Source organism: Sapajus apella, unplaced genomic scaffold, assembly GCF_009761245.1.
Source record: "Sapajus apella isolate SASKATOON/1434 unplaced genomic scaffold, GSC_monkey_1.0 scaffold4, whole genome shotgun sequence".
NCBI lineage: Eukaryota > Metazoa > Chordata > Mammalia > Primates > Cebidae > Sapajus > Sapajus apella.
In genome coordinates this window covers 28,026,808-28,048,232 of record NW_022436944.1, presented here as the reverse complement: position 1 = coordinate 28,048,232, position 21,425 = coordinate 28,026,808, and the positions used below count along the sequence as shown (strand labels likewise).

The window sequence follows — 21,425 nt, the reverse complement described above, 5'->3', positions numbered from 1 at the left end:
GCTTCCTTCGTGTTCATAAGCTCTCATCATTTAGCTTCCTTATAAGTGAGAACATGCGGCATTTTGTTTTCTGTTCCTGCATTAGTTTGCTAAGGATAACAGCCACCAGCTCCATCCGTGTTTCCTAAAAGAGATGACCTCATTCTTTTTTACGACTGCACAGTACTCCATGGTGAAAATGTATATTTTCTTTATCCAATCTGTCTGATGGACGTTTAGATGAATTCCATATCTGCTACTGTGAATAGTGCTGCAATGAACATTCACATGCATGTGTCTTTATGGTAGAATGATTTATATTCCTCTGGGTAGGTATCCAGTAATGGGATTGATGGGTCAAATGGTAGTTCTGCTTTTAGTTCATTCAGGAACTGCCATACTGCTTTTAAAAATGGTTGAACTAATTTGCATTCCCATCAACAGTGTATAAGTGTTCCCTTTTCTCTACAACCTCATCGGCATCTCTTATTTTTTGACTTCTTAATAATAGCCATTCTGACTGATATGAGATAGTATCTCACGGCGGTTTTGATTTGCATTGCTCTAATGATCAGTGATATTGAGCTTTTTCTCATATGCTTGTTGGCTGCATGTATGTCTTTTTTTTTTTTTAGATAGAGTCTCACTCTGTTGCCAGGCTGAAGTAGAGTGATGCAATCTTGGCTCACTGCAACCTCTGCCTCTCAGGTTCAAACAATTCTCTTGCCTTGATCTCCCAAGTAGCTGGGATTACAGGCACATGCCACCATGCCCAGCTAATTTTTGTATTTTTGGTAGAGACAGAGTTTCACCAGGTTGGCCAGGATGGTATTGATCTCTTGCTCTGCCCGCCTCAGCCTCCCAAAGTGCTGGGATTATAGGCATAAGCCACCACACCCGGCCGCATGTCTTCTTTTGAAAAGTATCTGTTCATGTCCTTTGCGCACTTTCAATGGTTTTTTTTCTCATACATTTATTTAAGTTCCTTATAGATGAAGGCTATTAGACCTTTGTCAGATGCATAGTTTGCAAATATATTCTCTCATACTGTAGGGTGTTTACTCTGTTGATAGTTTCTTTGGCTCTGCAGAAGCTTCTAAGTTTAATTAGATCCCACTTGTCAATTTTTGCTTTTGTTGCGATTGCTTTTGGTGTCTTTGTCATAAAATTTTTGTCCATTCCTAAGTGAAGGATGGTATTGCCTAGTTTGTCTTCCAGAGTTTTGTAGTTTGAGGTTTTACATTTAAAGTAAATGTAAATGTACATTTACATTAAGTACCTAATCCACCTTAAGTTGACTTTTGTTTATGGTGTAAGCAAGGGGTCCAGCTTCAATCATCTACTTATGGCTTGCCATTTATCCCAGCACCATTTACTGAATAGGGATTCTTTTCCCCACTGCTTGTTTTTGTCAACTCTGTCAGAAGTTGGTCATAGGTGTGCAGGCTTCTGGGCTTATTCTGTTACATTGTTCTATATGCCTATTTTTGTATTATGTATCATTTTTTAAAGCAACCATTTGGGTTTTTTCTCCCTTTTTAAGCAGGCAGTTTCAGGATTAAGTAGCCACACCCTTAAGGAATCTTTCTTTAAGTCCATGTCTGAACTACTTTAAATGGTATTTCCCTGTGTTCCCAGAAATCAGTAAAAAAGCCTGGGGACTTTCATTTTTAGTTTCTAAAGACTATGAACTAAGGAAAATTACAAAGAAAGATTTACAACAGCACTTTTAGGATCTACCTTATATGCTATATGCAAAGTATCTAAATTATGAAAGACTTACATTACCACGGTTTTTTTTTTTTTTGAGATGAGGTGTCACTGTCACCCAGGCTGGAGTGTAGTGGCATGATCTCGGCTAACTGCAACCTCTACCTCCCGGGTTCAAATAATCCTCCCACCTCAGCCTTCCAAGTAGCTGGGATTATAGGTGCACACCACCATGCCAGGCTAACTTTTATATTTTAGTAGAGACAGGGTTTCGCCATGTTGGCAGGCTGGTCTCAAACTCCTGGCCTCAGTGATGGGATTACGGGCATGAGCCACCATGCACCCGGGCTAGCACAGTATTTTTAACTAAAAATAGCTAAAATAGAACACTAGATAGAATAGGAAAAAGTGAAGGCATATTAAGACATACTTCACTTCTCATATTCCTAATTACTTTATTTCACTAAATAAAAGTTTAGTTGTCTGTAAGATTCAAACAACAATTATTTTCTCCTGAGCAATTAAGAAACAGCCCCACCATCAATGTCTGTATCAGCTCTGTATCATCTCCAGAAAAGTCTTTTTTTTTTTTTTTCTGAGATGAACTTTCACTCTTGTTGCCCAGGCTGGAGTGCAATGGCACAATCTCAACTCACCACAACCTCCGCCTCCCGAGTTCAAGTGATTCTCCTGCCTCAGCCTCCCAAGTAGCTGGGATTACAGGCGCTTACCACCATGCCTGGCTAATTTTTTATTTATTTTTAGTTTTTTTTATTTTTAATAGAGATGGGGTTTCTCCATATTGGTCAGGCTGGTCTCAAACTCCAAACCTCAGGTGATCCACCCGCCTCGGCAGCCCAAAGTGCTGGGATTACATGCGTGAGCCACCTCGCCCGACCAAGAAGTCTCTCAAGGCTGAAAAAATAATCAATTTCACAGCTTTAAACACATTATCAAAAAATTTGTATGATATTATATACTCAACATTTAAACTAAATTCATATAAACTCCCAATCTGCTCTGCAAACACTGACAAAAAAAGAGGGAGGGGGAAGAAATGTGTATCTACAGAGTGGATATAGAAAATGAAACTGAAGAAATATCTAGGCTAGAAAAAAAAGCTTGGGAATCAAGCAAAGGTGGTGTACTTTTTCAAGTTTCTGACAAGGAAAATACCAGTAATTGCTTTCCAAGATCTGAAGATGACTAACTGAGAAGAAAATCACTCAGAGGTGGTGATGCAAGGTCCACATGCCTGAGGCAAACAACTCATTGACTTCTGAGTTCCTGGACCTCAAAACACCAACTGGGTACTTCTCTCCTTCCCTTCAGCCACACAATCCCACAATCCCACCCTGAATTTGACTTCATCACACCTTAGCATCTACAAATTACTAATTATTACATCTCAGTTTCCAACCACTTCCCATCCCCTGATTCCCAAAGGAAAACTGTAGCCCTCATTAAGACCTCTATTTCAGCTGCTTCCGGGAAGAATGGTCGACTAGGAACAGCTCAGGATTACAGCTCCCAGTGAAAAAGTGCAGAGGGTGAGTAGATGCCGCATTTCCAGATGGATTTTTATTGCCCACAGACCAGGAGATTCCCAGGCGGAGGAGCCCCATGGGTCGCCAGCGCTGCTGTTTCGGCCCTGCGTGGCTGCTTTGCCCGCATTCTGGCGCGGCGGTTCTCAGTACAAAAAGACACTGGTCCAGGTGCCCTCTTAGCTGACGATTGGAGCCCTGAGACGGCAGAGTCGCCCATTCATCTGAAATAGCGAGCCAGGCCAGGAGATTCCTAGGCAAAAAAACCGCCAGGAATCTCAGCGCCGCTGTTTCAGCTGGCTCAGTGAGATGCGGCACGGGAGATCCTGACGTCTTTTCAACGGGGAGACAGTCGACCGTTCAACGACAACAACAAAAAAAGACTCTGAGTCAGGGAGCCAGGTGATCGGGTTAGTCTGATCCCACCCCACCACCACCCCACACACAAAAAAACAAACAGTAACTGAAAACGCTCTGGGTTGAGAGTTTCACAGCAAGCACAGCTGAACCCGGGACAGTCCGACTCTGTGGGGTAGGGGCGTCCGCCATTACTGAGACACTCCACCACTAGGGAGGCAGTCTGACCATCGCTGAGGCAGCCCGCTGTTGCTGAGGCAACCTGCCACTACTGAGAGAGTCTGCCATAACAGAGGCAGGCCACTATTGCCAAGGCAGTTCTAACTACACTCATATAAACACGACTGCAGGGAAGATCACATGGCAGCTGGGCAGAGCCCACAGCAGCTCAGCAAAGCCTCTGCAGGCAGACAGTGACTAGGCTGCCTCCTCACTGGGCAGGGCAGCCCTGAAAGGAAAAAAAAAAAAAAACAAAAGGCAACAGCATAAGGGAAACTCATAAATAAAGCCCTAACTCCCTGGGACAGAGCACCTGGGGGGGGAAAAAAAGGGGGGGGCGGTTTATGAGTTCTGCTGCAGCAGACCTAAACGTACCTGCCCAACAACTCTGAATGAACAACGGAGCTCACAGCTCAGGACTTGAGCTCCAATAAAGGACAGACTGTCTTCTCAAGCAGCTCCCTGACCCCCCGTATATCCAAAGAGTCACCTCATAAAGGAGAGAACAGACTAACATTTGGCTGGCATCCTTCTGGCACAAAGATAGCAGAAGAGGAAACTGGTAGCAACTCTTACTGTTCTGCAGCTGCTGCAGGTGATCCCCTGGTAAGCAGGGCCTGGAGTGGACCTCAGCAGTCCTACAGCAGAGGGGCCAGACTGTTAGAAGGAAAGCTAAGAAAAAGAAGTAACTTCAGCATACACAAACTGGAAGTTCATTCAGAGACCCAATCTGAAAGTCAGTAACTACAAAGAAAACAGGTGGATAAACCCTCAAAGATGGGAAGAAACCAGTGCAGAAAGAAGAAAACACCCGAAACCAGATCACCTCTCCTCCTACAAGGGATCACGACTCCTCACCAGTAAGGGAACAAGGCTGGATGGAGAAGGAGTGTGATGAAATGACAGAATCAGACTTCAGAAGGTGAGTAATAAGAAACTACAGTGAGCTAAAAGAACATGTTCTAACCCAATGCAAAGAAACTAAGAACCTTGAAAAAAAGATATGACGAAATGCTAATGAGAATGGACAACATAGAGAGGAATATAAGTGAATTGATGGAGCTGAAAAACACAACATGAGAACTTCGTGAAGCATGCACAAGTTTGAACAGCCAAAGTGACCAAGCAGAAGAAAGGATATCAGAGGTGGAAGATCAACTCAATGAAATAAAACGAGAAGGCAAGAATAGAGAAAAAAAGGGTAAAAAGGAATGAACAAAGTCTCCAAGAAATGTGGGACTATGTGAAAAGACCTAATCTACGTCTGATAGGTGTACCTGAATGTGACGAAGAGAATGAATCCAAGCTGGAAAGTACTCTTTAGGATATTATCCAGGAAAACTTCCCCAATCTAGCAAGGCAGGAAAATATTCAAGTCCAGGAAATACAGAGACCACCACAAAAACATTCCTCAAGAACAGCAAGCCCAAGGCACATAATTGTCAGATTCACCAGAGTTGAAATGAAGGAGAAAATGCTAAGGGCAGCCAGAGAGAAAGGTCGGGTTACCCACAAAGGAAGCTCATGAGACTCACAGCAGATCTCTCAGCAAAAACCCTACAAGCCAGAAGAGAGTGGGGGCCAATATTCAACATCCTTAAAGAAAAGAACTTTCAACCCAGAATCTCCTATCCAGCCAAACTAAGCTTCATAAGTGAAGGAAAAATAAAATCCTTTGCGAACAAGCAAGTACTCGGAGATTTCATCACCACCAGGCCAGCTTTACAAGAGCTCCTGTAAGAGGCTCTACACATGTAAAGGAACAACCAGTACCAGCCACTCCAAAAACATACCAAATGGTAAAGAGCATCAACACAATCAAGAATCTGCATCAACTAATGAACAAAAGAGCCAGCTAGCATCAAAATGGCAGTATCAAATTCACACATAACAATGTTATCCCTAAATGTAAATGGACTAAATGCCCCAATCAAAAGACACAGACTGGCAAATTGGATAAAAAGACAAAACCCATCGGTGTGCTGGATCCAGGAAACCCATCTCACATGCAAGGATACACAAAGGCTCAAAATAAAGGGATGGAGGAAGATTTACCAAGCAAATGGAGAGCAAAAAAAAAGCAGGAGTTGCAATTCTCATCTCTGATAAAATAGACTTTAAAGCAACAAAGATCAAAAGAGACAAAGAAGGACATTACATAATGGTAAAAGGGTCAATGCAACAAGAAGAGCTAACGATCCTAAATATATACGCACCCAATACAGGAGCACCCAGATACATAAGGCAAGTTCTTAATGACTTACAAAGAGACTTAGACTCCCACACAATAATAGTGGTAGACTTTAACACCCCATTGTCAATATTAGACAGATCAACCAGACAGAAAATTAACAAGGATATCCAGGACCTGAACTCAGACCTGGAACAAGCAAACCTAAGAGACATTTACAGAACTCTCCACCCCAAATCCACAAAATATACATTCTTCTCAGCAACACATCACACGTACACTAAAATTGACCACATAATTGGAAGTAAATCACTCCTCAGCAAATGCAAAAGAACAGAAATCATAACAGTCTCTCAGACCACAGTGCAATCGAGTTAGAACTCAGAGTGCAGAAACTAACTCAGAACCGCACAGCTTCATGGAAACTGAACAACTGGCTCTTGAATGTTGACTGGATAAAAAATGAAATGAAGGCAGAAATAAAGATGTTCTTCGAAACCAATGAGAAGGAAGACACAACATACCAGAATCTCTGGGACACATTTAAAGCAGTCTCTAGAGGAAAATATATAGCAATAAGTGCCCACATGAGAAGCAAGGAGAGATCTAAAATTGAAACCCTAGCATCAAAATTGAAAGCGCTAGAGGAGCAAGATCAAAAAAACTCAAAACCTAGCAGAAGACAAGAAATAACTAAGATTAGAGCAGAACTGAAAGAGATAGAGATACAAAAAACCCTTCAAAAAAATCAAAAAATCCACGAGCTGGTTTTTCGAAAAGATCAACAAAATAGACCACTAGCCAGATTAATAAAAAAGAAAAGAGAGAATCACCAAATTGATGCAATAAAAAACGATAAAGGGGATATCACCACAGATTCCAAAGAAATTCAAACCATCATCAGAGATTATTACAAACAACTCTATGCACATAAACTAGTAAACCTGGAAGAAATGGATAAATTCCTGGACACTTGCCTCCTCCCAAGTCTAAACCGGGAAGAAGTTGAAACCCTGAATAGACCAATAACAAGGTCTGAAGTTGAGGCAGCTATTAAGAGCCTACCACCCAAAAAAAGCTCAGGTCCAGATGGGTTCCCAGCCGAATTCTACCAGACATACAAAGAGGAGCTGGTACCATTCCTTCTGAAACTATTCCAAATAATCCAAAAAGAGGGAATCCTTCCCAAATCATTTTATGAGACAAACATCATCCTGATACCAAAACCTGGCAGAGGCTCAACAAGAAAAGAAAACTTCAGGCCAATATCCATTATGAACAAAGATGCAAAAATCTTCAATAAAATACTGGCAAGCCGATTGCAACAGCACATGAAAAACCTTATCCACCATGATCAAGTAGGCTTCATCCCGGGGATGCAAGGCTGGTTCAACATACGCAAGCCTATAAACGTAATTCACCGCATAAACAGAACCAAAGACAAAAACTACATGATTACCTCAACTGATGCAGAGAAGGCCTTTGACAAAATTCAACAGCCCTTTATGCTAAAAACCCTCAATAAACTAGGTATTGACGGAACGTATCTCAAAATAATAAAAGCTATTTATGACAAACCAACAGCCAATATCATACTGAATGGGCAAAAACTGGAAGCATTCCCTTTGGAATCTGGCATTAGACAAGGATGCCCTCTCTCACCACTCCTATTCAATATAGTACTGGAAGTTCTAGCCGGAGCAATCAGGCAAGAAAAAGAAATAAAGGGTATTCAAATAGGAAAGGAGGAAGTCAAATTGTCTCTATTTCCAGACAACAAGATTGTATATCTAGAAGACCCCATCGTCTCAGCCCAAAATCTCCTGAAACTGATAAGCAACTTCAGCAAAGTCTCAGGATACAAAATCAATGTGCAAAAATCACAAGCATTCCTATACACCAATAACAGACTTAAAGAGAGCCACATCAAGAACGAACTGCCATTCACAATTGCTACAAAGAGAATAAAATACCTAGGAATACAACTAACAAGGAACGTAAAGGACCTCTTCAAGGAGAACTACAAGCCACTGCTCAAGGAAATAAGAGAGGACACAAACAGATGGAGAAACATTCCATGTTCATTGCTGGGAAGAATCAATATCATGAAAATGGCCATACTGCCCAAAGTAATTTACAGATTCAACGTTATTCCCATCAAGTTACCAATGACCTTCACAGAAATGGAAAAAACCACCTTAAACTTCATATGGAACCCAAAGAGAGCCCGCATAGCCAAGTCAATTCTCAGCAAAAAGAACAAAGTGGGAGGCATCACACCACCGGACTTCAAACTATGCTACAAGGCTACAGTAATCAAAACAGCATGGTACTGGTACCAAAACAGAGATATAGACCAATGGAACAGAACAGAGGCCTCGGAGGCAACACAACGTATCTACAATCATCTGATCTTTGAAAAACCTGAAAAAAACAAGCCATGGGGAAAGGATTCTCTGTTTAATAAATGGTGTTGGGAAAACTGGCTAGCCATGTGCAGAAAGCAGAAACTGGACCCCTTCCTGAAGCCTTACACTAAAATTAACTGCAGATGGATTAAAGACTTAAACATAAGACCCAACACCATAAAAACCCTAGAAGAAAATCTAGGCAAAATCTACACCATTCAGGACATAGGTGTAGGCAAGGACTTCATGACCAAAACACCAAAAGCATTGACAACAAAAGCCAAAATAGACAAATGGGACCTAATCAAACTCCACAGCTTCTGTACGGCAAAAGAAACAGTCATTAGAGTGAATCGGCAACCAACAGAATGGGAAAAAAATTATGCAGTCTACCCATCTGACAAAGGACTGATATCCAGAATTTACAAAGAACTAAAACAGATTTACAAGAAAAAAACAAACAAGCCCATTCAAAAGTGGGCGAAGGATATGAACAGACACTTTAAAAAAGAAGACGTACATGAGGCCAACAAACATATGAAAAAATGCTCATCATCACTGGTCATTAGAGAAATGCAAATCAAAACTACATTGAGGTACCATCTCACGCCAGTTAGAATGGCGATCATTAAAAACTCTGGAGACAACAGATGCTGGAGAGGATGTGGAGAAATAGGAACACTTTTACACTGTTGGTGGGAGTGTAAATTAGTTCAACCATTGTGGAAGACAGTGTGGCGATTCCTTAAGGACCTAGAAATAGAAATTCCATTTGACCCAGCAATCCCATTACTGGGTATATATCCAAAGGATTATAAATCGTTCTACTATAAGGACACATGCACACGAATGTTCACTACAACAGTGTTTACAATAGCAAAGATCTGGAACCAACCCAAATGCCCAGTGATGACAGACTGGACGGGGAAAATGTGGCACATATACACCATGGAATATTATGCAGCCATCAAAAATGATGAGTTCGTGTCCTTTGTAGGGACATGGATGAACCTGGAAACCATCATTCTCAGCAAACTGACACAAGAACAGAAAATCAAAGACCACATGTTCTCACTCATAGGCGGGTGTTGAACAATGAGAACACATGGACACAAGGAGGGGAGCACTACACACTGGGGTTTGTTGGGGGGAAATGGGGTAGGGACGGAGGGTGGGGAGGTGGGGATAGCTTGGGGAGAAATGCCAGATACAGGTGAAGGGGAGGCAGGCGGCAAATCACACTGCCATGTGTATACCTATGCAACAATCTTGCACTTTCTTCACATATACCCCAAAACCTAAAATCCAATAAAAAAAAAAAAGAAGAAAAAAAAAAAAGACCTCTATTTCAACAACCAACACCTCTTTCTCTCCGCTTCTCTAATAGCTTTGTCTGCCTTCACTCTCACCAAAATTATCTGCAAGTGCAGATAATTTTGAGATCCCATGATACTCATCTGGAAGTCTGTATCCTGGATAAACCTAATTGCCTGCCTCTTCTCCATGCCAAATGTTTTCAGGCAGACCAGCACCATGTCTGATCATTTTCAAATGTCAAATTACTATTTCAGACCGGGTGAGGTGGCTTACACCTTCCTTGGGAAGTCAAAGCAGGAAGATCCCTTGAGCACAGAAAGACCAGCCTGGGTAACATGGTGAAAACCCATCTCTACAAAAAAATACAAAAATTAGTCAGGTATGGTGGTGTGCATCTGTAGTCCTAGCTACTTGGGAGGCTGAGGTGGGAGGATCACTTGAGCCCAAGAAGCAGAGGTTGCAGTGAGCAGAGAGTGTGCCACTGAACCTCCAGCCTGGGTGACAGAGCAAGATCCTGCCTCATTCAGAAAGAAAGAAGAAAAGAAAGAAAAAACTATTTCATCACTACAAGATTTCTTTTTACTGCTCAAAACTTTTATTACCATTTACTCTCCAGAGAGATAATCAGCCTGCAAACTACAAAAAAATTTTAAAGCCCTGTTTAATCAACTTTTTGGGAAAATGAAAGTGATTTTATAGGCAACTAACACTCCAAACATCTTCATGAAAAGTGAGTGAGGAAGGGGGCAGTGCCATCTATTTACAAATGATTTCTGCTTAGGAACTTCGTGTTCTTAGATGATTTTTTTTTTTTTTTGAGATGGAGTTTTGCTCGTTACCCAGGCTGCAGTGCAATGGTGTGATCTCAGCTCACTGGAACCTCCGTCTCCTGGGTTCAAGCATTTCTCCTGCCTCAGCCTCCCGAGTTAGCTGGGATTACAAGCACCTGCCACCAGGCACAGCTAATTTTTTGTATTTTTAGTAGAGATAGGGTTTCACCATGTTAGCCAGGCTGGTCTTCAACTCCTGACCTCAGATGATCCACCCGCCCCAGCTTCCCAAAATGCTGGGATTATAGGCATGAGCCACAGTGCCCAGCCAAGATGATTTTAATGTTACTCTAGGCTCAGCTGATGATCGATGTTTGCATACACACACACACACACACACACACACACACACTCTTTGATCTTATTTGACCTTAAATGAACACAACAAAGTCTCCACTGCCTAAACTTTCCCAAATCTAGTTTTGAAAAAAAAATGCATATAGAATTTCCTGAAAAACAAACAATATTAATTTTTTTAGGAAGTCCAAATATTGTTATTCAATTAAAGACAAACTTCAGGCCTGTAATACCAGCATTTTGTAAGGCCGAGGTAGGTGATCATCTGAGTTAAGAAGTTCAAAACCAGCCTGACCAACATGGTGAAACCCCATCTCTACTAAAAATACAAAATTAGCCAGGTGTGGTGGCACATGCCTGTAATCCCAGCTACTCGGGAGACTGAGGCAAGAGAATTGCTTGAACCCGCCTGGGAAGTGGAAGTTGCGATGAGCCGAGATCGCACCATTGCACTGCAGTCTGGGCAGTTAAGAGCGCGGTGGCTCAAGCCTGTAATCCCAGCACTTTGGGAGGCCGAGGCAGGTGGATCACGAGGTCAGAGATCGAGACCATCCTGGTCAACACGGTGAAACCCCGTCTCTACTAAAAATACAAAAAATTGGCTGGGCATGGTGGCGCGTGCCTGTAATCCCAGCTACTCAGGAGGCTGAGGCGGGAGAATTGCCTGAACCCAGGAGGCGGAGGTTGCGGTGAGCCGAGATCCTGCCATTGCACTCCAGCCTGGGTAATGAGCGAAACTCCGTCCCCCCCCGCAAAAAAAAAAAAGAGCGAAACTCCATCTCCAAAACAAACAAACAAAAAAAGATAAACCATCAAATGGCTGAATACAACCTTAAGACTGAATTGGTTTGGTCTCTTCTAGAATGACTTTTTCCGAATTACACTTTCAATATTATATTTTATTTCTACTTGGTGAAAGACATTATAAGAGAGATGTAAAGCATTATTTTACCTACTATAATATAATGTTGTCAGGGGTGTTGGCGCTCACTACATTACCCACTGTGTCTTCTTCATAAGGATTCCCTAAGCGTATCTCTCTCAATTTACAGTACTGGAATATGCTACAAACCCATAAATAACCAGTTTGTCTTATGAGATTCTGAACATTATAACTGATCATGTTTTCTCTTTGTCTTGTCCACTAGGTGTAGGGCAAGCAGACAGCCAAATATGTAGCCCACATCAAGCAATTAATTACACAGGATCTTATTATATACATACCTACCGGGAATCTTGCTACTGAGTTTTTTTTTCTTACTTCTTGTCAATTAACTATCCTCTTTTTTTTTTTTTTAAGTCAAACCTATGTATATTGTATGTGTTACATAAGAGAGACACACAGAGAGACTGTGAGACAGTGTAGGCTCACCTCAAGTAATTGTGAAATGAGATTTGGTAAATCATAAAACAAAACATACATAAAATATATTTTGCATCTGTTGTATAGGAGGGTATAAGATATCAGGATAAAAATGGTATTCAATTCTTACTCTTAGTGATCTTTCATGAATTTAAATATGAAATTTAAATACAGTTTATTCAGAAAATTATGAGTTTTACAAATGATTGTTTTTTCAATGTTCTGGTGACAAAGGCAATGAGAAATAAAGACAAATAAGTACCTACCATATAATAAAGGCTCAATAAATGTTAGCTAATATTTAAAAACAAAACAAAACAGAATGCTAGTGGTAACTGCAACCAAAAACAAGTGGCAAAACTCAGGTATAGGGAACGAAGTAGAATTAGGGATGAGAGGGCTATAAAAGTTCAAAAAAAAAACAACCATCAATTATAATGATCCCAAAATAAGTCCCATAGCACCTGTGAACAGCCACAACAAAAATGTGATCTGGGAAAGGATAACGACAAAGAACTAGTCTAACTTGAGCATGGTGGAAAAAAGAAAAAAAAAAAAAAAAAAAAAGGGCCCTGCACATTCTGAAAAACTTTGTTGAAAATAATAATCATTATTTAATAGTCAAAGTATGATTTATTTAAGGCCAAGTCATTAAGATCAGTTCTGGTTGAGAAATCTCTGGGTAATTTACTAAAATTATTAAAGTTGACAAATGGTTAAAAATAACAGTAGAAAAAAAGAACCAACTTTATAACGATAATTTTCTTCTCTGAATTTAGAATCTCCCATTAAAAAAAAGAAGCATAAAAAGAAGTTTTTGTTTTCAGAAAAAGCAGTAACAAAATCCATTCTCTAAATCTGTATCACATGAAATTCTCTAAAAATTGTCCCATTTCCTGAAGCTTGATCTGGGTCATCTTCACTCCTTTGAGAAGTAGAGAATTTTAAAGTATAATTAATCATGCTTTAAAACCAGGCACAGTGGCTCATGACTGCAATCCCAACACTTCGGGAGGTCGAAGTGGGAGGATCACTTGAGCTTAGGAGTTCGAGACCAGCCTGGGCAACATGGTGAAATCTCCTCTCTACTCAAAATACCAAAAAAATAGGCTGGCGAGGTGGCTCACATCTGTAATCCCAGCACTTTGGGAGGCCAAGGCAGGCGGATCACGAGGTCAGGAGATCGAGACTGTCCTGGCCAACGTGGTGAAACCCTGTCTCTACTAAAAATACAAATGGGCATGGTGGCACACGCCTGTAGTCCCTGCTACTCGAGAGGCTGAGGCAGGAGAACTGCTTGAACCCAGCAGGCAGAGACTGCAGTGAGCCAAGATTGTGCCACTGCAATACAGCCTCGGTGACAATGTGAGACTCCATCTCAAAAAAAAAAAAAAAAAAAGTTGGTGTGGTGGTGCACACCTGTGGTCCCATCTACTCAGGAGGCTGAGGTGGAAGGATCCCTTGAGCCTTGGGGCTGGAGCCTGCAGTGAGCCAAGATGTGTCACTGCAATCCAGCCTGAGTGACAGAGCGAGACCCTGTCTCAAAACTAAAAAAAATTATAACCATGCTTTATATAGTTACGTTTTATTATCCAACTTTAATAAACTTTCATGGAAACACTTTTTCACAAGCCCTAGAACATTAGGAGAGCAAGAGAAGTCAGGCTTTGTCATGCAAAGGACTTGCCACTGTGCTACATACAGCAGGGAAGTGCCAAGCCAACACACAGACTGCATTCCTATACTCACCAATTAAAAATGTTCTGTGTTGAATAATATGTGATTTTTTTTTTCACATCAACACTTTAATTTCCTTCTTGTCCCACAATATGGCCAAAATCCACTACATTTTTGCCCTTAGGTATTAGATATAAAAAAAAGATCAGTAGCATGAATAGATGGAAATTCCCACGTTTTGGGAATTTCCCAGCCTTGATCATTTGTAAAAAGGAAAAACTGTCTCTTCTAGCTTCATATACTTCAGACACCAAATGTGTGAGGGTTTTTCCTACACCAACCAATTCGCCAACTCTCTGGACACCAATTGGGTATCCTACAATTCAATTTTGACACTAACTACCTGGACTTAGCGCAGATGTTACCAGGTTACAGCATTAGTTCCTTAAGACTGACTTCCACTTCAGATGACAACTGCAAATCCCAGGTTATTGTCTGTACTTCCGATCAATCGAGGGTTCCCACAAATGCCCTCCTCAGGTTCAGTCTGGTCTAATGGTACACAAAACTCAGGGAAACACATTTATCCATTTATTATAAAGGATATTACAAATAATAGAAACAAATAGCCAGATGAAAAGGAATAGACAGGTACTTCAAGGTCCAGAAGGATCCCAAGTGCAGGAGCTTGTCCCCATGAAATTTGACTGCATGATCCTCTCAGCATGTGGATATATTCACCAACCCAGAAGCTCTGCAAATCCCATTATTTAAGATTTTTATGAAGGCTCCATTAAGTAGGTATGGTTATTAAATCTTTGGCTGCTGCTGATTAAGTTGGCCTCTAGCCTCCTTCCCCACTCCGGTCCAGGTGTGCAGCTGAAAGTTCCAATCCTCTATTCACCTGGTTGGTTTCTCTGGCAACCTGCTCCATCCTGGAGCTATCTAGCTGCTTTAAGTCTCATTCATCTTGTCGGCATACAAAAGGACACTCCTATCATTACCCAGATCTTGAAAGCTCTTTTGTCAGGAATGGAGGCTAGATCAAACATTAAAATAATAGATGCTCCTATCACTCGGGAAATGACAAGGGACTTAAAGGAGCTCTCTGCTAAACGCCAGGTCAGAGACCAAATATACATTCTTTATTACGTCACAATTTGTAAAAAGGTAGCTTTGTTCTGACTTATGAGAATACTGTGTAGCCTTACACTAAGGATAAAATGTTAGAGATGGTTACATTAAAATGTATTCAATCATTGCATAAATATTTATTTAGTGTTTCAGGCACTGAAATAAGAAGATAAAGAGTAAGATACCGGGAAGGTGTGGGAGGGTAGAAGGTAGGGGTGTGAGGATTGAAAATTTACCTATTGGGTACAGTGTCACTATTTGGGTGATGGATACACTAAAAACCCAGACTTCACTATTACGCAACATATGCATTTAAGAAATCTGCATTTATACTCCCTAAATATATTTTTTTAAATGTTTAAGATTAAAGATACAATTTCCTTGGGTTATATATTTTCACAGATTAGGAGTCCTGAGACCTATATAACTAGGCTATGAGGTATTATGATGTATGACTAATACATGTGAATACAGGATATGTCTGGACTTGTATTTCTCTTGGGCTTCTTGAATTTGTGTTTCTGTCTTTTGCTGACTTTGCCAATAATCTAGTTTCCTGTGGTTATTTCCTTAAGTAGTCTTTCTGAACTGTATACTCTTTCTCTTCTTTTTCTCAAAGTCAGATTGCACAAATGTTAGACTTTCTAGCATTTTCTCACAGGTTCCTGGGGCTCTATCGAATTTTTCTCCCATTTTTCTCTCTGTTACTCAAATTGGAAAATTTGTATTGATTAATCCTTAAGGTCACTGACTCTCTCCTTTCTCATTACTATTCTTCAATTGGGTCCATGCAGCGTATTTTAAAATTTCAGTTATTGTATTTTTTAGTCTAAATTTTCCATTTGATTCCTCCTTCTATCTTCTATTTAATGGCTGAAATTTTCTCCCTTTCCAGTCCCTTCTATTCTATTTGCCCTAGTTGTTACAGCATTTTCATAACTGCTTTAATGTCTTTGTGAGACAATTCCAACATCTGTGTCATCTCGGTACTGACATCTACTGAACTATCATTGTCCACACAACTTCAGATTTTCCTCATTGTTTATGTGTCAACTAATTTTGAATTGTATTCCAGACAGTTTGACTATTATGAGACACTGGGTCTTGTTTATATTCTATGGAGAATGCTGATATTTTTGTTTTAGGGGACCATAGTTAGGTTCAAAAGTTGAAAGTTTCCATGAGCCTTCTGTGAGCTGCAATTCCAATACCAGCTCAGTTTTCGAGTCTTCTTGCAGGACTATTTGCATCTGCCCTATGTGTGTACTACACATTAACCAGTCTGAGACTTGGGTAATAGAATATGCCACTGTTTGGTTCTCAAAGTATGTAGACTGTTAAGAGTAGATCCTCATATGTACAGCTCAGGAATAAGCTTATAAGCACAACTAACCTTAAGAGGTTGCTTTTTGGGCTTATCTACTCTGCAGTGTTCCAAGTATTTTTTTAGTAGGCTGGAGCTCCCCTTTTCTTGTTATCCAACCAGAAAGCTGAGGCTTTATTGACCCACGTTCCTGCAACTATACTAAATACTGGGGGTGGGGGGCGGGTAAGGGAAGGGGAGACTTACTCCATTTTCTTGCTACTACAACTCCTATAATTGAAGCAGACATTCAACTCTGAGTCTTAGGCTCACCTGTCCCCACTACTCCTGCTACTGCCCTGCTACCACTGTTGCTATTGCCACAGAACTGTTCAGACTGGGGCAACTCAGAAGAGAGAAAAGAAACAAAAAGAGGAGAAGAAGAGGTGGGATTCGTACTTTTTTTTTTTTTTTTTTTTTGCCCAGGCTGTAGTACAGTGGCACAATCTCGGCTCACTGCAACCTCCAACTTCTGGGTTCAAGCAATTCTCCTGCCTCAGCCTTCCGAGTAGAGTAGTTGGGCTTACAGGAGCCCCCCACCACATCTGGCTAATTTTTTATGTGTTTTTAGTAGAGATGGGTTTTCACCATGTTGGCCAGGCTGATCTTGAACTCCTGATCTCAGGTGATCCAAACCACCTTGGCCTCCCAAAGTGCTGGGAGCCAAGGTGGGTTGGATCACCTTGGGAGTGCTAGGAGCCAAGGTGGGTTGGATCACCTTATGAGCCCAGCATGCAATTCATACTTTCTCTGAAAGTTAGAAGACCCCTTTCCTACTAGAGCTATAAATAGTTATAAATAATGCCACCTTGTGGATTTTAGGCAACATTGAGTTCAGGCTTCTGCTGAGTATTAATTAAGATGTATACATGAAAGATGAAAACATCACAAGGATAGTCAGGCCCAGTGGCTCATGCCTGAAATCCCAGCACTTTGGGAGGCTGAGGCCGAAGGATCACTTGAGCCCAGGAGTTCAAGACCAACCTGGACAACACAGTGAAATCTGGTCTCTACAAAAAGTTAAAAAAGAAAAAAAAAAAAATAGCTGGGTGTGGTGGTGCATGCCTGTAATCCCAGCTACACAGGAGTCTAAGGCAGGAGAGTCTCTTGAGCCCAGGAAGTCAAGGCTGCAGTGAGCTGTTTATGCCATTGCACTCCAAACTGCATGACAGAGCAAGACTCTGCCTTTAAAAAATACAAAAATCAAAAAGTCCCACAAGGCCAAGGAACAATTGACCAGGACGCTATATGCTACAGAATTCCAAGCACTCCCACAGAGATGGAAGACGTTCAAGTACCAGGCAGGCACAGTGATAAGTCAACCCTGAACATGAGATTTTCGTTATAGACCTCATACAGAGTCATGTGTCCTGTATGATCTCTCAGACTGCAAATACGATGGATTAGATGCCTGTGATTAGGTTGTACTATATGACATTGTCACCTTTAAGGAGGGCAGATAACCTCAGTGAGCCTGACTTTCTGGCTGAATGCTTAAGAGAGACTCAGCAATTCCTAGCAAGAGTCAAAGCATGAGAAATTTGATGTGTGAGAAATCCTCCAGATTCAAAAGTTAGGGAAAGTCACAGGGCAAGGATCTGAGAGCTGCCTCTAGTTGCAGAGAGAAGACCCCAGTCAACAGCCTGCAGGGAATTGGAGACCTCACACCTACAATCACATGCAACAGAACTGGGCCAACAACTTGAATCAGTCTGGAAGCAAATTCTTTCAGAGTCTTCAAAAAGGAGTGCGGCCAAACTAACACCTACATTTCAGCTTTGTAAGACTACATAAGCAGAACCTAGCTACTCCATGCCTGCTAAGCTAATAAGCAAATGTTGTTTTAAGCTGCTAAGTTTATGGTATTTTTGTTACCAGCAACAAAAAACTAATATAAGGGGCTATTACGAACTTTATGCCAATAAATAATAACAAAACAAATTCTCTGAAAGATAAAAATTACCAAAACTGACACAAAGAAACAGAAAATCTACCTATGTATCCTTTAAATAAATTCTGAATTTCTTTTTTTCTTTTTTGAGACAGAGTTTCACTCCTGTTGCCCAGGCTGGAGTGCAATGGCACGACCTCAGCTCACCACAACCTCCGCCTCCCAGGTTCAAGTGATCCTCCTGCCTCAGCCTCCCAGTAAACTGGGATTACAGGAATTTGCCACCACACCCAGTTAATTTTGTATTTTTAGTAGAGACGGGCTTTCACCACATTGGTCAGGCTGGTCTCCAACTCCTGGCCTCATGTTATCTACCAGCCTTGGCCTCCCCAAAGTGCTGGGATTACAGGCATGAGACACTGTGCCTGGCCCTAAATTAAATTTCTAATTAAAAACCTTTCCACAAAGAAAACTCAAGGCTCAGATGGCATGGAGTAAGTTCTATCAAATATTTAAGGAAGAAATAATACCAATCCCATGTAAACTTGTTCAGAAAATAAAGCAGGGGAAGGCTTCTCAACTCATTATAAGACCAACATTATCCTAATACCAAAATCAAAGAAAGACATTACAAGTCAAGTACACACCAATATTCCTCAATTTTCCTTATGAGCACAGACAATAAAACCCACAACAAAATATTAAAAAATCAAATTTAATAATGTATTAAATAGCTAACACATGTTGACCGAGTGGACATTATTTCAGAATAGTAAGGTTGGTTTCAACTTTTGAAAACCAATGGATTAAAATATACAAATCAAATGATCATCTCAAAAAATGCAGAAAAAGTAATCAACTTTTTCTGAAAGGATAAAACTTTTCAGCAAACTAGGAAGAAAAGAAATTTCTTAAACAAGGGGCACCTATGAATAAGGGGCATCTATGAAAAAAACTACAATTTAATATCATATTTAAAGTTGAAAGACTGAATGAATGCTGTCCTTTAAGAACAAAATCGGTATGTCAGGCCAGGTGCAGTAGCTCAATCCTGTAATCCTAGCACTTTGGGAGGCCTAAGTCGGGTGGATCACCTGAGGTCAGGAGTTCGAGACCAGCCTGGCCAACACAGTGAAACCCCATCTCTACTAAAAATACAAAAATTAGCTGGGTGTGGTGGCAGACGCCTGTAATCCCAGCTACTCGGGACACTGAGGCATAAGAATCACTTGAACCCAGAAGGTGGAGGTTGCAGTGGGCCAAGATTGCACCACGGCACTCCAGTCTGGGCGACAGAGTGAGACTGTGTCTGGGGGGAGTCTACTATAATAGTTAATTTTATGTGTCAACTTGATTAGGTCACAGGGTGCCCTGATATTTGGTCAAACATTTTTCTGGGTATTACTAATGAGATATTTGCTCAAACATTATTCTGGGTGATTTTGGATGTGATTGACATTTCAATCAGTAGACTGGGTAAAGCAGACTGCCCTCCCTAATGTGGGCTAGCCTCATTCAATTGGCAGAATACCTGAAGATAAAGACTGACTCTCTCCAAGTAACAGAGAATTCTTCTTGCTTGGCTGTCTTCTAGCTGGGACATTGGCTTTTTTTCCTGACTTGGGACTCTTAAATGAAACATCAGCTCTTCCTGGGTGTCAAGCCTACCAGCTTTCAGATATGAACTACACCACTGACATTCCTGGTTCTCAGGCTTTCAGATTCAGACTGGAATGCAACCACTGGCTCTCTTGGGTCTCCAGCTGCCCACCTCCATAATCATGTATATCAATTTCTTATAACAAATCTTTTATAATTTTTGCTTATTTATATGTGATACACAGATATAGATATACATATTATATCCTATTGGCTCTGTTTCTCTGGAGAACCCTGGGTAATGAATTTACTCTTATCACTTCTATTTAAAATTGTACTGGGAGTCTTAGCCAGTGCATAAAGGAAAGAAAAAGATCTCGAAAGAAAGATGTAAAACAGCCACCTTTCTCCAGATTTCGCTTTAACATTCTACTGGAGCTCCTAACCTATGTAACAAGGTATATCAACAGGAAAATTATGTCTAATTACATTTAATGTACTCAAATTCAACTACATAATCCTGCTGGGCAGAAGAAAGAAAAAAAGAACTATAGGCCGGGCGCAGTGGCTCATGCATGTAATTCCAGCACTTTGGGAGGCTGAGGCAGGTGGATTACAAGGTCAGGAGTTCGAGACCAGCCTAGTCAATATGGTAAAACCCCATCTCTACTAAAAATACAAAACTCAGCCGGGTGTGGTGGCACATGCCTGAAGACCCAGCTGCTCGGAGGCTGAGGCAGAAGAATCACTTGAACCCGTGAGGCAGAGGCTGCAGCAAGCCAAGATCGCGCCACTGCACTACAGCCTGAGCAACAAAGTGAGGCTCTGTCTCAAAAAAAAAAAAAAAAGAAAGAAAGAAAGAAAAAGAGAACTACAGTGCTAGGTAGGGTGGAGTGAGGTACATACATTAAATACTACTGGCATTAAGGCCATTAATTCTCTCTATGAACATAACAACTGCAAACAGTAGAATCAATCAAGCTTGATAGCTGACAGAAGTGGCAAACATGGACATAAAATGTCAATGACTTTACTAGGTTTCTGACCACTGACAAAGGAATAATGCATAATGCTTGAGAAAAATAAAGCATGAATGAAGGCTTCTTGGATGTTCTTTAGGAAGAAATTAAATAAAGGGCTGCAGAGAAATATCAACCATAAAAAAATTAAAGAACTAATAAATTATCTATAGAAGACAAATATGATAAACTGGCAAATTAGAAGAACAAACAGAAATTCCCATTTGTTACTACGTAGATTCTATAACTATACATACAAATTACTAAATAAAACTATATATGTATAAAATATTCCATAAAACTTGAGGGTAGATTTGACTCCATGTGATTTTTGCCTTTAAAAATGAAACCCTGGTCTGTCATGGTGGCTTGTGCCTATATCCCAGTGCTTAGAAAGGCCAAAGCAAGAGAATTCCTTGAGGCCAAGAGTTCAAGACAAGCCTTGGCAACACAGCAAGATCCCATCTCTATAAAACTAAAAATAAAAATAAAAATTTGCTATAAGTGATGGTGTGTACCTGCAGTCC

General features: G+C 40.8%; 1 protein-coding gene and 1 long non-coding RNA gene across 2 annotated transcripts in view; both read right to left on the bottom strand.

The window, feature by feature from the left end:
- Window positions 1-21,425, bottom strand: part of PIK3CB (phosphatidylinositol-4,5-bisphosphate 3-kinase catalytic subunit beta) — a 107,371-nt gene that overhangs the window by 63,510 nt on the left and 22,436 nt on the right.
- LOC116541154 lies at window positions 1,063-19,854 on the bottom strand. Its single transcript, XR_004264727.1, has 3 exons — window positions 19,844-19,854; window positions 16,933-16,934; window positions 1,063-1,354 (listed from the first exon to the last, which is right to left on the bottom strand). It is a non-coding gene; the product is annotated as an uncharacterized LOC116541154 (long non-coding RNA).